This window comes from Oncorhynchus keta, chromosome 8 (assembly GCF_023373465.1).
Source record: "Oncorhynchus keta strain PuntledgeMale-10-30-2019 chromosome 8, Oket_V2, whole genome shotgun sequence".
Taxonomy (NCBI): Eukaryota; Metazoa; Chordata; class Actinopteri; order Salmoniformes; family Salmonidae; genus Oncorhynchus; species Oncorhynchus keta.
This window is the reverse complement of record NC_068428.1, coordinates 48,452,668-48,465,167: the sequence shown is the minus strand read 5'-3', so window position 1 is coordinate 48,465,167 and position 12,500 is coordinate 48,452,668.

Below are 12,500 nucleotides of genomic sequence, written 5' to 3'. Positions count from 1 at the left end.
AATAACTAAGTGATAGTGTAATTCGTGTGTAATAACTAAGTGATAGTGTAATTAATGTGTAATAACTAAGTGATAGTGTAATTAACGTGTAATAACTAAGCGATAGTGTAATTAACTTTTAATAACTAAGCGATAGTGTAATTAATGTGTAATAACTAAGCGATAGTGTAATTAATGTGTAATAACTAAGTGATAGTGTAATTCATGTGTAATAACTAAGCGATAGTGTAATTAACGTGTAATAACTAAGTGATAGTGTAATTCGTGTGTAATAACTAAGTGATAGTGTAATTAATGTGTAATAACTAAGTGATAGTGTAATTAACGTGTAATAACTAAGCGATAGTGTAATTAACGTGTAATAACTAAGCGATAGTGTAATTCATGTGTAATAACGTAGTGATAGTGTAATTCATGTGTAATAACTAAGCGATAGTGTAATTCATGTGTAATAACTAAGTGATAGTGTAATTCATGTCTAATAACTAAGTGATAGTGTAATTAACGCGTAATAACTAAGCGATAGTGTAATTCATGTGTAATAACTAAGTGATAGTGTAATTAACGTGTAATAACTAAGTGATAGTGTAATTAACGTGTAATAACTAAGTGATAGTGTAATTAACGTGTAATAACTAAGTGATAGTGTAATTAATGTGTAATAACTAAGTGATAGTGTAATTAATGTGTAATAACTAAGTGATAGTGTAATTAATGTGTAATAACTAAGTGATAGTGTAATTAACGTGTAATAACTAAGTGATAGTGTAATTAACGTGTAATAACTAAGTGATAGTGTAATTAATGTGTAATAACTAAGTGATAGTGTAATTAACGTGTAATAACTAGGTGATAGTGTAATTAATGTGTAATAACTAAGTGATAGTGTAATTAACGTGTAATAACTAGGTGATAGTGTAATTCATGTGTAATAACTAAGTGATAGTGTAATTAATGTGTAATAACTAAGTGATAGTGTAATTAACGTGTAATAACTAAGCGATAGTGTAATTAACGTGTAATAACTAAGTGATAGTGTAATTAATGTGTAATAACTAAGTGATAGTGTAATTAACGTGTAATAACTAAGTGATAGTGTAATTAATGTGTAATAACTAAGTGATAGTGTAATTAACGTGTAATAACTAGGTGATAGTGTAATTAATGTGTAATAACTAAGTGATAGTGTAATTAATGTGTAATAACTAAGCGATAGTGTAATTAACGTGTAATAACTAGGTGATAGTGTAATTAATGTGTAATAACTAAGTGATAGTGTAATTAATGTGTAATAACTAGGTGATAGTGTAATTAATGTGTAATAACTAAGTAAAAAAATAACTATGTATGAACGTTTTAAATGGATCATGTGACGTTAGCAGTCATATGCAGGTCCTGATTGGTCAACGAGCTTATTTAAAAGCATCAACGTAGAGTTATTCATACGACGTTCCATGTTTGGAAACTCTCTTTCTTTATGGGTCTATGAACTGGTGAGGCACTCAGGATATCAGAAGGTAAAATGGTGTGGTTTTCTTTTCCCTAGAGGGTAGTTTGAAAAACTACATCTTGATAAAGCCACTAACTACCACACACATGCACACTCTGTCTCTGTCTCTGTCTCTCTCTCTGTCTCTCTCTCTGACGCTCTCTCTCTCTCTGTCTCTCTCTCTCTCTCTCTCTGACGCTCTCTCTCTCTCTCTGTCTCTCTCTCTGACGCTCTCTCTCTCTCTCTGTCTCTCTCTCTCTCTCTCTCTCTCTCTCTCTCTCTCTCTCTCTCTCTCTGTCTCTCTCTCTCTCTCTACCTCTCTCTCTCTCTCTCTCTCTCTCTGTCTCTGTCTCTCTCTCTCTCTGTCTCTCTCTCTCTCTCTCTGACGCTCTCTCTCTCTCTCTCTCTCTCTCTCTCTCTCTCTCTGACGCTCTCTCTCTCTCTCTCTGTCTCTCTCTCTCTCTCTCTGACGCTCTCTCTCTCTCTCTCTCTCTCTCTCTCTCTCTGTCTCTGTCTCTCTCTCTCTCTCTCTGTCTCTCTCTCTCTCTCTCTGTCTCTCTCTCTCTCTCTCTGTCTCTCTCTCTCTCTCTCTCTATGTCAATTCAAGGGCTTTATTGTCATGGGAAACATATGTTAACATTGCCAAAGCAAGTGAAATAGATAATAAACTAAAGTGAATCAAACAATAAAAATGAATAGTAAACATTACACTGACAGAAGTTCCATAAGAATGAAGACATTTCAAATGTCATTATATATTTATACAGTGTTGTAACAATGTGCAAATATTTAAAGTACAAAAGGGAAAATAAATAAACATAACTATTGGTTTTATTTACAATGTTGCTTGTTCTTCACTGGTTGACCTTTTCTTGTGGCAACAGGTCACACATCTTGCTGCTGTGATGGATCACTGTGGTATTTCACCCAGTAGATATGGGAGTTTATCAAAATTGTGTTTGTTTTCAAATATTTGTGGGTCTGAGGTAAATATGTGTCTCTAATATGGTCATACATTTGGCAGGAGGTTAGGAAGTGCAGTTCAGTTTCCACCTCATTCTGTGTGAGCACAGAGCCTGTTATCTTTTGAGAGCCATGTCTGTCTACGGCGGCCTTTCTCGATGAGTCTGTACATAGTCAAAGCTTTCCTTAAGTTTGGGTCAGTCACAGTGGTCAGGTATTCTGCCACTGTGTGTACTCTCTCTCTCAAACACACACACACACACACACACACACACACACACACACACACACACACACACACACACACACACACACACACACACACACACACACACACACACACACACACACACACACACACACACACACACACACACACGGGATCGGAGCAGATAGAGCATAGTTGTTAGAACAAAGGATGAGCTTCTATGTTGTACATTTCTATGATTGCATCACTTTACGGATCAAAAATACGTCATGTAGTGCACTATATTGGGAATAGGGGGCCATGTAGTGCACTATATAGGGAATAGGGGGCCATGTAGTGCACTATATAGGGAATAGGGGGCCATGTAGTGCACTATATAGGGAATAGGGGGCCATGTAGTGCACTATATAGGGAATAGGGGGCCATGTAGTGCACTATATAGGGAATAGGGGGCCATGTAGTGCACTATATAGGGAATAGGGGGCATGTAGTGCACTATATAGGGAATAGGGGGCCATGTAGTGCACTATATATAGGGAATAGGGGGCATGTAGTGCACTATATAGGGAATAGGGGGCCATGTAGTGCACTATATAGGGAATAGGGGGCCATGTAGTGCACTATATAGGGAATAGGGGGCATGTAGTGCACTATATAGGGAATAGGGGGCCATGTAGTGCACTATATAGGGAATAGGGGGCCATGTAGTGCACTATATAGGGAATAGGGGGCCATGTAGTGCACTATATAGGGAATAGGGGGCATGTAGTGCACTATATAGGGAATAGGGGGCCATGTAGTGCACTATATAGGGAATAGGGGCCATGTAGTGCACTATATAGGGAATAGGGGGCCATGTAGTGCACTATATAGGGAATAGGGGGCCATGTAGTGCACTATATAGGGAATAGGGGGCCATGTAGTGCACTATATAGGGAATAGGGGGCCATGTAGTGCACTATATAGGGAATAGGGGGCCATGTAGTGCACTATATAGGGAATAGGGGGCCATGTAGTGCTGCACTATATAGGGAATAGGGGGCCATGTAGTGCACTATATAGGGAATAGGGGGCCATTTAGTGCACTATATAGGGAATAGGGGGCCATGTAGTGCACTATATAGGGAATAGGGGGCCATGTAGTGCACTATATAGGGAATAGGGGGCCATGTAGTGCACTATATAGGGAATAGGGGGCCATGTAGTGCACTATATAGGGAATAGGGGGCCATGTAGTGCACTATATACGGAATAGGGGGCCATGTAGTGCACTATATAGGGAATAGGGGGCCATGTAGTGCACTATATAGGGAATAGGGGGACATTTAGTGCACTATATAGGGAATAGGGGGGCATTTAGTGCACTGTATAGGGAATAGGGGGCCATGTAGTGCACTATATAGGGAATAGGGGACCATGTAGTGCACTATATAGGAAATAGGGGGCCATGTAGTGCACTATATAGGGAATAGGGGGCCATGTAGGTCACTATATAAGGAATAGGGGGCCATGTAGTGCACTATATAGGGAATAGGGGGCCATTTAGTGCACTATATAGGGAATAGGGGGCCATTTAGTGCACTGTATAGGGAATAGGGGGCCATGTAGTGCACTATATAGGGAATAGGGGACCATGTAGTGCACTATATAGGGAATAGGGGGCCATGTAGTGCACTATATAGGGAATAGGGGGCCGTGTAGTGCACTATATAGGGAATAGGGGGCCATGTAGTGCACTATATAGGGAATAGGGGGCCATGTAGTGCACTATATAGGGAATAGGGGGCCATGTAGTGCACTATATAGGGAATAGGGGACCATGTAGTGCACTATATAGGGAATAGGGGGCCATGTAGTGCTCTATATTGGGAATAGGGGGCCATGTAGTGCTCTATATTGGGAATAGGGGGCATGTAGTGCAATATATTGGGAATAGGGGGCCATGTAGTGCACTATTTTGGGAATAGGGGGCATGTAGAGCACTATATTGGGAATAGGGGGCCATGTAGTGCTCTATATTGGGAATAGGGGGCATGTAGTGCAATATATTGGGAATAGGGGGCCATGTAGTGCACTATATAGGGAATAGGGGGCCATGTAGTGCACTATATTGGGAATAGGGGGCCATGTAGTGCTCTATATTGGGAATAGGGGGCATGTAGTGCAATATATTGGGAATAGGGGGCCATGTAGTGCACTACTTTGGGAATAGGGGGCATGTAGAGCACTATATTGGGAATAGGGGGTCATGTAGTGCACTATATAGGGAATAGGGGGCGATGTAGTGCACTATATAGGGAATAGGGGGCCATGTAGTGCACTATATAGGGAATAGGGGGCCATGTAGTGCACTATATAGGGAATCAGGGGCCATGTAGTGCACTATATAGGGAATAGGGTGCCATGTAGTGCACTATATAGGGAATAGGGGGCCATGTAGTGCACTATATAGGGAATAGGGGGCCATGTAGTGCACTATATAGGGAATCAGGGGCCATGTAGTGCACTATATAGGGAATAGGGTGCCATGTAGTGCACTATATAGGGAATAGGGGGCCATGTAGTGCACTATATAGGGAATAGGGGGCCATGTAGTGCACTATATAGGGAATAGGGGGCCATGTAGTGCACTATATAGGGAATAGGGGGCCATGTAGTGCACTATATAGGGAATAGGGGGCCATGTAGTGCACTATATAGGGAATAGGGGGCCATGTAGTGCACTATATAGGGAATAGGGGGCCATGTAGTGCACTATATATAGGGAATAGGGGACCATGTAGTGCACTATATTGGGAATAGGGGGCATGTAGTGCTCTATATTGGGAATAGGGGGCATGTAGTGCACTATATTGGGAATAGGGGGCCATGTAGTGCACTATTTTGGGAATAGGGGGCATGTAGAGCACTATATTGGGAATAGGGGGTCATGTAGTGCACTATATAGGGAATAGGGGGCGATGTAGTGCACTATATAGGGAATAGGGGGCCATGTAGTGCACTATATAGGGAATAGGGGGCCATGTAGTGCACTATATAGGGAATAGGGGGCCATGTAGTGCACTATATAGGGAATAGGGGGCCATGTAGTGCACTATATAGGGAATAGGGGGCATGTAGTGCACTATATAGGGAATAGGGGGCCATGTAGTGCACTATATTGGGAATAGGGGGCATGTAGTGCACTATATAGGGAATAGGGGGCCATGTAGTGCACTATATAGGGAATAGGGGGCCATGTAGTGCTGCACTATATAGGGAATAGATGGCCATGTAGTGCACTATATTGGGAATAGGGGGCATGTAGTGCACTATATAGGGAATAGGGGGCCATGTAGTGCACTATATTGGGAATAGGGGGCCATGTAGTGCACTATATTGGGAATAGGGGGCATGTAGTGCACTATATAGGGAATAGGGGGCCATGTAGTGCACTATATAGGGAATAGGGGGCCATGTAGTGCACTATATAGGGAATACGGGGCCATGTAGTGCACTATATAGGGAATAGGGGGCATGTAGTGCACTATATAGGGAAAAGGGGGCCATGTAGTGCACTATATAGGGAATAGGGGGCCATGTAGTGCACTATATAGGCAATAGGGGGCCATGTAGTGCACTATATAGGGAATAGGGGGCCATGTAGTGCACTATATAGGGAATAGGGGGCCATGTAGTGCACTATATAGGGAATAGGGGGCCATGTAGTGCACTATATAGGGAATAGGGGGCCATGTAGTGCACTATATAGGGAATAGGGGGCCATGTAGTGCACTATATAGGGAATAGGGGGCCATGTAGTGCACTATATAGGGAATAGGGGGCCATGTAGTGCACTAAATAGGGAAAAGGGGGCCATTTAGTGCACTATATAGGGAATAGGGGGCCATGTAGTGCACTATATAGGGAATAGGGGGCCATTTAGTGCACTATATAGGGAATAGGGGGCCATGTAGTGCACTATATAGGGAATAGGGGGCCATTTAGTGCACTATATAGGGAATAGGGGGCCATGTAGTGCACTATATAGGGAATAGGGGGCCATGTAGTGCACTATATAGGGAATAGGGGGCCTTGTACTGCACTATATAGGGAATAGGGGGCCATGTAGTGCACTATATAGGGAATAGGGGCCATTTAGTGCACTATATAGGGAATAGGGGGCCATGTAGTGCACTATATAGGGAATAGGGGGCCATGTAGTGCACTATATAGAGAATAGGGGGCCATGTAGTGCACTATATAGGGAATAGGGGGCCATGTAGTGCACTATATAGGGAATAGGGTGTTAGGAGGGATTCATTATAGCTGTACGCTCAACAGCATTTATCCTTGGGCTGCTCCGATCCTGTCTGTCCAATGGCCAATAGGGTGGGGTAATTTGCATGGGCGCGATTGGACAGGTTAGTGATGCCATTGTCAAGGCAGCCCCATCTGCAAAGCATTGTGTGCTCAGGTAGGGTCATTTGAATACTTCTTAGCCCTGAGCTATTGTCATGTCACCCGGCCTCTGTTTGATAGAGGGGGGCTTGAATAAGTCAAACAGAGGGGAGTTGTCAGTTCTCTATAGGAGGAGAATCACACAGCCATAACAGAGAGGAGGTGTCTATACTCTATACTCTATAGGAGGAGAATCACACAGCCATAACAGAGAGGAGGTGTCTATACTCTATACTCTATAGGAGGAGAATCACACAGCCATAACAGAGAGGAGGTGTCTATACTCTATAGGAGGAGAATCACACAGCCATAACAGAGAGGAGGTGTCTATACTCTATACTCTATAGGAGGAGAATCACACAGCCATAACAGAGAGGAGGTGTCTATACTCTATACTCTATAGGAGGAGAATCACACAGCCATAACAGAGAGGAGGTGTCTATACTCTATAGGAGGAGAATCACACAGCCATAACAGAGAGGAGGTGTCTATACTCTATAGGAGGAGAATCACACAGCCATAACAGAGAGGAGGTGTCTATACTCTATAGGAGGAGAATCACACAGCCATAACAGAGAGGAGGTGTCTATACTCTATAGGAGGAGAATCACACAGCCATAACAGAGAGGAGGTGTCTGTACTCTATACTCTATAGGAGGAGAATCACACAGCCATAACAGAGAGGAGGTGTCTATACTCTATACTCTATAGGAGGAGAATCACACAGCCATAACAGAGAGGAGGTGTCTATACTCTATAGGAGGAGAATCACACAGCCATAACAGAGAGGAGGTGTCTATACTCTATAGGAGGAGAATCACACAGCCATAACAGAGAGGAGGTGTCTATACTCTGTAGGATGGGTCTCGATGATAATGGGTGTAAGGGAATACCATCTCTATGGGCTGAGGGCAACGGGGTGACTGGGGAGGTGACCTCAGAAACACCATCTGTATTGGCTCAGGGCAACGGGGTAGCGACCTCCGAAACACCATCTGTATTAGCTCAGGGCAACGGGGTGGCTGGGGAGGTGACTTCAGAAACACCATCTGTATTGGCTCAGGGCAACGGGGTGGCTGGGAAGGTGACTTCAGAAATACCATCTGTATTGCCTCAGGGCAACGGGGTGGCTGGGAAGGTGACTTCAGAAACACCATCTGTATGGGCTGAGGGCAACGGGGTGGCTGGGGAGGTGACCTCAGAAACACCATCTGTATTGGCTCAGGGCAACGGGGTGGCTGGGGAGGTGACCTCAGAAACACCATCTGTATGGGCTGAGGGCAAAGTGGTGGCTGGGAAGGTGACTTCAGAAACACAATCTGTATGGGCTGAGGGCAACGGGGTGGCTGGGAAGGTGACCTCAGAATCACCATCTGTATTGGCTCAGGGCAACGGGGTGGCTGGGGAGGTGACTTCAGAAACACCATCTGTATTGGCTCAGGGCAACGGGGTGGCTGGGGAGGTGACTTCAGAAACACCATCTGTATTGCCTCAGGGCAACGGGGTGAATGGGGAGGTGACTTCAGAAACACCATCTGTATTGCCTCAGGGCAACGGGGTGGCTGGGAAGGTGACTTCAGAAACACCATCTGTATGGGCTCAGGGCAACGGGGTGGCTGGGAAGGTGACTTCAGAAACACCATCTGTATGGGCTGAGAGGAACGGGGTGGCAGGGGAGGTGACTTCAGAAACACCATCTGTATGGGCTCAGGGCAACGGGGTGCCTGGGAAGGTGACTTCAGAAACACCATCTGTATGGGCTGAGAGGAACCGGGTGGCTGGGGAGGTGACTTCAGAAACACCATCTGTATGGGCTCAGGGCAACGGGGTGGCTGGGGAGGTGACTTCAGAAACACCATCTGTATTGCCTCAGGGCAACGGTGTGAATGGGGAGGTGACCTAAGAAACACCATCTGTATGGGCTGAGGTCAACGGTGTGGCTGGGGAGGTGACTTCAGATACACCATCTGTATGGGCTGAGGGCAACGGGGTGGCTGGGGAGGTGACCTCAGAAACACCATCTGTATGGGCTGAGGGAAACGGGGTATCTGGGAAGGTGACCTCAGAAACACCATTTGTATGGGCTGAGGGCAACGGGGTGGCTGGGGAGGTGACCTCAGAAACACCATCTGTATTGGCTCAGGGCAACGGGGTGGCTGGGGAGGTGACCTCAGAAACACCATCTGTATGGGCTGAGGGCAAAGGGGTGGCTGGGAAGGTGACTTCAGAAACACCATCTGTATGGGCTGAGGGCAACGGGGTGGCTGGGAAGGTGACCTCAGAAACACCATCTGTATTGGCTCAGGGCAACGGGGTGGCTGGGGAGGTGACTTCAGAAACACCATCTGTATTGGCTCAGGGCAACGGGGTGGCTGGGGAGGTGACTTCAGAAACACCATCTGTATTGCCTCAGGGCAACGGGGTGAATGGGGAGGTGACTTCAGAAACACCATCTGTATTGCCTCAGGGCAACGGGGTGGCTGGGAAGGTGCCTTCAGAAACACCATCTGTATGGGCTCAGGGCAACGGGGTGGCTGGGAAGGTGACTTCAGAAAAACCATCTGTATGGGCTGAGAGGAACGGGGTGGCTGGGGAGGTGACTTCAGAAATACCATCTGTATGGGCTCAGGGCAACGGGGTGGCTGGGAAGGTGACTTCAGAAACACCATCTGTATGGGCTGAGAGGAACCGGGTGGCTGGGGAGGTGACTTCAGAAACACCATCTGTATGGGCTCAGGGCAACGGGGTGAATGGGGAGGTGACCTAAGAAACACCATCTGTATGGGCTGAGGGCAACGGTGTGGCTGGGGAGGTGACTTCAGATACACCATCTGTATGGGCTGAGGGTAACGGGGTGGCTGGGAAGGTGACTTCAGAAACACCATCTGTACGGGCTGAGGAAAACGGGGTATCTGGGAAGGTGACTTCAGAAACACAATTTGTATGGGCTGAGGGCAACGGGGTGGCTGGGGAGGTGATCTCAGAAACACCATCTGTATGGGCTGAGAGGAACCGGGTGGCTGGGGAGGTGACTTCAGAAACACCATCTGTATGGGCTCAGGGCAACGGGGTGAATGGGGAGGTGACCTAAGAAACACCATCTGTATGGGCTGAGGGCAACGGTGTGGCTGGGGAGGTGACTTCAGATATACCATCTGTATGGGCTGAGGGTAACGGGGTGGCTGGGGAGGTGACCTCAGAAACACCATCTGTATGGGCTGAGGAAAACGGGGTATCTGGGGAGGTGACCTCAGAAACACCATCTGTATGGGCTGAGGAAAACGGGGTATCTGGGAAGGTGACTTCAGAAACACCATTTGTATGGGCTGAGGGCAAAGGGGTGGCTGGGAAGGTGACTTCAGAAACACCATCTGTATGGGCTGAGGGCAATGGGGTGGCTGGGAAGGTGACCTCAGAAATACCATCTGTATTGGCTCAGGTCAACGGGGTGGCTGGGGAGGTGACTTCAGAAACACCATCTGTATTGGCTCAGGGCAACGGGGTGGCTGGGGAGGTGACTTCAGAAACACCATCTGTATTGCCTCAGGGCAACGGGGTGAATGGGGAGGTGACTTCAGAAACACCATCTGTATTGCCTCAGGGCAACGGGGTGGCTGGGAAGGTGACTTCAGAAACACCATCTGTATGGGCTCAGGGCAACGGGGTGGCTGGGAAGGTGACTTCAGAAACACCATCTGTATGGGCTGAGAGGAACGGGGTGGCTGGGAAGGTGACTTCAGAAACACCATCTGTATGGGCTCAGGGCAACGGGGTGGCTGGCAAGGTGACTTCAGAAACACCATCTGTATGGGCTGAGAGGAACCGGGTGGCTGGGGAGGTGACTTCAGAAACACCATCTGTATGGGCTCAGGGCAACGGGGTGGCTGGGGAGGTGACTTCAGAAACACCATCTGTATGGGCTCAGGGCAACGGGGTGGCTGGGGAGGTGACTTCAGAAACAACATCTGTATTGCCTCAGGGCAACGGGGTGAATGGGGAGATGACCTAAGAAACACCATCTGTATGGGCTGAGGGCAACGGTGTGGCTGGGGAGGTGACTTCAGATACACCATCTGTATGGGCTCAGGGCAACAGGGTGGCTGGGGAGGTGACCTAAGAAACACCATCTGTATGGGCTGAGGGCAACAGGGTGGCTGGGGAGGTGACCTCAGAAACACCATCTGTATGGGCTGAGGGCAACGGAGACAGTGTCATTTTGGTGGGAAGGTGGAGACAGTGTCATTTTGGTGGGGAGGTGGAGACAGTATCATTTTGGTAGGGAGGTGGAGACAGTGTCATTTTGGTAGGGTGGTGGGTGAATTTTGGCCCATTTCTCATGACAGAGCTGGTGTAACTAAGTCAGGTTTGTAGGCCTCCTTGCTCACACATGCTTTTTCAGTTCTGCCCACAACATTTCCACGGCATTGAGGTCATGGCTTTGTGCCACTCCAATACCTTGACTTTGTTGTCCTACCGGGATCCAAATCGACAACATCGGATGAAGTTGGAGCGAGCCAAATACAAATGACATAATTGTAATAATAAACATTCATGAATATACGAGTGTCTTACATCATTTAAAAGCTTAACTTCTAGTTAATCCAACAGCGTTGTCCGGTTTCAAAAAGGCTTTACGGCGAAAGCGTACCATGCGATTATCTGAGGTCAGCGCCCCGCTTACAAAATACTTTTCCATTTTTGTGGTACCTTCAGGCGTTTGGAAATTGCTCCCAAGGATGAACCAGACTTGTGGAGGTCTACAGTTTGTCGTACCATGCGATGATCTGAGGTCAGCGCCCCGCTTACAAAATACTTTTTCAAACCAGCACAGGCAAAACTAAGTCACTCACCTTTGAAGATCTTCCTCTGTTTGCAATCCAAATGGTAACAGCTACACAATGAATGGCAGTTATGTTCGATAAAGTCCTTCTTTATATCCCCAAAATGTCCGTTTAGTTGACGCGCTTGATTCAACAATCCACCCGTTCAACATGCGAACAAACGAATCCCGTTAAGTTCGTCCAAACAAGTCAAACGATGTTTCTAATTAATCCTCAGGTACTCTAATATCTAAATAAACGATCATATTTAAGACAGAGAATAGTATGTTCAATAGGGAATATAAATAATGAAGATCGCGCACCACTCGTGCAACAAGACTACTTTTCTAATGAGAGACACCTTGGGAAAAACTACAACTACTCGTTCATTTTTCAAAAAACAAGCCTGAAACCCTTAATAAAGACTGTTGACATCTAGTGGAAGCCATAGGAACTGCAATCTGGGAGATATTTATTTGTATATCCCATAGACTAGCATTGAAATGGTCTGTGACCTCAAAATAAAAACACCTCTGATTTCTTCTTGCCATATCAGTTCTGTTATACTCACAGACATTAT